The sequence below is a fragment of the Montipora foliosa genome, chromosome 3 (genome assembly GCF_036669935.1).
Source record: "Montipora foliosa isolate CH-2021 chromosome 3, ASM3666993v2, whole genome shotgun sequence".
Classification (NCBI taxonomy): Eukaryota; Metazoa; Cnidaria; class Anthozoa; order Scleractinia; family Acroporidae; genus Montipora; species Montipora foliosa.
In genome coordinates this window covers 41720853-41724853 of record NC_090871.1, presented here as the reverse complement: position 1 = coordinate 41724853, position 4001 = coordinate 41720853, and the positions used below count along the sequence as shown (strand labels likewise).

Below are 4001 nucleotides of genomic sequence, written 5' to 3'. Positions count from 1 at the left end.
AACATCCTTTATTTCCCTTGACAAATGGTTATCAAATCGAGCCATTAATAAGTCATCAAGGGCCTGCACCACCTCAGTTAATTTATTGTTAGTATAATCTCCTGACAATGAATAAATTACCTTGAGCAGCTGCTGTGAAAAGAAATCCAGTGTGTTAACGTTCAGCATCACAGTACAGGGGATCTTTTTTTCCCTAATTTGTCACGGTAAGAATTTTCTTCTTATTATGAATGAAAATATGTTTGCCCAACGTATTGAAATCTGTAAATTACTTACTTTTCACAAACGGACGAAGACCTTTTTTTCGCCGTTTGGGTAAACTAGTCGGAACAAATAGCCTTTCCTCAGTGTCACAAGCATTTGTCAATGAATTCATGATTACGGCATGCTCAGTGAAATTTATCACATTCTTAGGAGGAGTTCAGAGAAAGTTGAAGTTTTACGAAAAAAAAAACTACTCAGATCTTTGGACTTGGCATAAATGTCTCTGTAATGATCGCAGAATCGATTTTGATTGAGACGGATGGCTTAGCCATAAGATTTTTCTAAGACAATTAGTTTTATACAAAAAACTGTCTGCGCCGCAAAAGACAATTTTCGTGCCACTACGTACTTTGCCGGCGAATACTACTGAACTTTGAAGCTGTAAACACTCTACATTGTTGTCAAATAATTTTCATTGAAACAGGTGTCCAAAGACAAAGCGAAGAAATGTTCTCCAACTTGGTGCTTCTTTCCTTTGCTGCCTTTTCGTCGTTGTTTCTTTCAGCGAACTCCGTTCCTTTCTACAACACTTTCAGACAAGAGGATGTCACCCAGAAGCAAGCAGGCCGAAGAGGTCTGTGCTTTTATTTCCCGGCAAAAAGAATGTATTTTTCTTTATATTTGTATTTGCTACATGTTCCAAATAATTTATGACTTACAAATGCACCTTTTATATCACAAAAATCCCTCGGTCACAATGCAGGGGCTAAGTTTTGCGAAATTCAATTAAATAATGTGTCGCGAATTTTCCCACCGCAGAGATATTGTAGATTCAAAAGGCATTGATTTTTTAGAGCGAAATGTGAGATGGTAAAACACAATTTTATTCAATGGGGTAGCTGCCCGTTTATTTCAGCCAGAGTACGAAAGATTGAAGATTGATTTTCTGTCAATAAAACCAGAAGGGCTGTAAATCGCCAGCATATTTAAGAGTGGCTGGGAGTGGCGTTGGTGAAGGTTTTTAGTGTGTTTTAAAGTGCATCATGAAAAAGACAACAAATCATCATGCACGATTTATTAAACCCATCGTTGCAAACGGGAATGCAAAAGGGAGTCTTTAGAATCTTGTTTGTTGGTTCTTATACGTTCCTCTTATATGGAAATCTTGTGTGGTGTACCTCAGGGGTCAGTCCTTGGTCCCTTATTCATTTTAAGCTATATTAATGATATATGTCATCTTTCCAATCTTTATTTGCTGATGATACAAATCTATTTTTCTCACATAATGATATCCAGACTTTAACACATACTATAAATTCTGAAATGCTTGAGTTATCTGACTGGTTTAAAGCAAATAAGTTCTCTCTCAGTAAATGTTAAGAAATCAAACTATGTAATCTTCAAACCAAGGCAAAGAAGAGAAGAATTTGATTTAAATATTGAAATTAATGGTCACAAGATGACCCGCGTTAAGGAAGTTACTTTTCTTGGCGTTATTTTGGATGAAAACCTTTCATGGAAACCACATATCTCACATATTGCTTGCAAAATTTCTAATTCTATTGGTATTATTGGTAGATCAAGTCCTTGTCTTACTAAGCTTGCCTTGAAAACGTTGTATTATTCGTTAGTTTACCCTTATTTTCAATATTGTATTATAGTTTGGGGTTCACATACCCTACTAACCTTAATCGTCTTATTTTGCTATAAAAGCGTATTGTTAGAATTGTTAATAAGAAGCCTTTTGATGCACATACTAATCCATTATTTAGAGATTAAAATTCCTTAAGTTTGTAGATATTTATTCTTTGCACCTGGGTAAACTTATGTATTCTTATAATAATAACTTACTTCCTCCCTCTTTTAGCATTTTTTTTTAACGTACGAATCAGGTTCATAACTATAATACTCGTGGTTCTAACCGATTCTATATCTCATTTTGCCGTACTAATATAAGGAGATTTTCCATCATTTACCAAGGCCCAGTCTTCTTCAATACGTTATGCTCTGACATTCGAAATGCTCATTCATTATATTCTTTTCAGTCTAAGATTAAAACGTATCTCCTGTCATGTTATTCATCAGATTCTGATGTCTTCTCCTTCTTGTTCTTGTTACTATTGTAAAATAAGGAAAATATCGTGTTATGTGTAATGGTAATTTAATTAAGCAGTCTCTTTAGTCCATCAATCCATGTAAGCTCTTTCTGATTTCTATTCTTTTATGTAACGAGGGGCCCCAGGTCCTATAAGCCCCATGGTTTATTTTGGGCTCCCTTGTCATGTGATAATTTCTTTTTTTATATTAAACTTGGTAACATTACCAATTGTGGCAACATTTGTGGCACCATTTGTGGCTAAATAAACTGAACTGATCTGAACTGAACTGAACTGTTTAAATAGCTTAAAAGCGTTTATTCTTTTTTTCTTCCTTTTGTACAAGATAAGGGAGCAAAAATACGATTCAACGATTTAATACTGTCTTGTTTCAAATGAATTGTATCAATTCGGAGTCAAGTGGTACCGGCTTTCTATTATGCAATTCCAGACTATATCGAGTTAGTGTACATTCAGAAAAGGGTATCAGCATTAATCTATTCAACAGCAGACTACCGTCTTTAACACAAACACATACTGACAGACTCCTTGACGACTCCTGTTACAACCCTACTTCACACAGTGCAACAACAACAACGTTACTAGTTTCTGACTCACATGACAGCTTAGCACACGAACTCGGGTACGTAACCTGTAAGAACAAATGGAAATGCGACATCGTTACACGCTTAAACTTAACCTTAAAGCTGCAAACGAACACTAACCCGACACCTGCAGTACAGTGACTATACCCTAGCTACAACATGGTCAAAGGAAACTCTGAAACTATTGCTCACATCCTGTAGTCTTACAATATCCGTGATGCTGACTGACCCATTGCTACTTTGCGAAAAAGATACTTAAAGACAAAGATGAACCAGAGGACAGACAAGGAGCACTTTACAAGATCAAACCGGCAGGACTGACTGAACAAAAACGAGCGACGGGAAATGGTAACATCAACAATGATATTGCTGAACACCATTTACAGGCAAACCAAAGAATTGACCACGAGTCTGGTGAATTTCAGTCAAGTTATCGAGCCGGGCGAAGCATTAGTCTTCGTGGGAAATTCGTAACCCAGTTTAGCTCTTTACTTAGCCAATATCGGTAAATACAATATTTGTCAAATGGCAAGGGAGCCTAGAGGAAACCAAGAGTCTTGTATAACAGTAAGCTCTCTAGTCACAAAAAAACGTAGCGAAAGGAAATTGCATTTGTAAAGGTAAAAATTTGCAAAAAATTACGTTTGGACCCAATGAGTTTATCATTTTGTTTTCACTTTGTTTCTTCAGATAATGTGGCTGAACCTGGTTGTGCTGATCCAAGGGATCTACCTGCCTGCATGTTCGACCTGATCTATCTTGACTTGTGTAAAACTGACCCTGAAGGAATGAAATTACGATGCAACGACTTTTGTAAAAAATTCTGCTAGTAACGCTGTTTTAAAGGAATAATGAGGCATAATAAAGGATGATTAATGTATACATAGCCCACTTGACTGCGGTGTGATCATAGTTGCTAATTTTTGAAATAAGGCCTTCCAAGACATTCCCAAACAAACAGTGACGATACTCATTTAATGCGCTGTTTCTTACACTGTAATTTTTTTTCGCAACTTATCTCGCGTTGCCATCGCGCGAAAATATTGCCCAATGTAACACACCTTGGCTGAAACAAGTTGCCAAATCCAAATAGAAA

The 4001-nt window shown here is 36.4% G+C and overlaps 1 long non-coding RNA gene across 1 annotated transcript; it reads left to right on the top strand.

Annotated features, from left to right (window-relative positions):
* The first annotated feature begins 104 nt into the window (after window positions 1-104).
* LOC137994844 (uncharacterized) lies at window positions 105-3785 on the top strand. The gene is made up of 3 exons (XR_011122200.1): window positions 105-206; window positions 689-838; window positions 3596-3785. It is a non-coding gene; the product is annotated as an uncharacterized lncRNA (long non-coding RNA).
* Window positions 3786-4001: the final 216 nt, after the last annotated feature.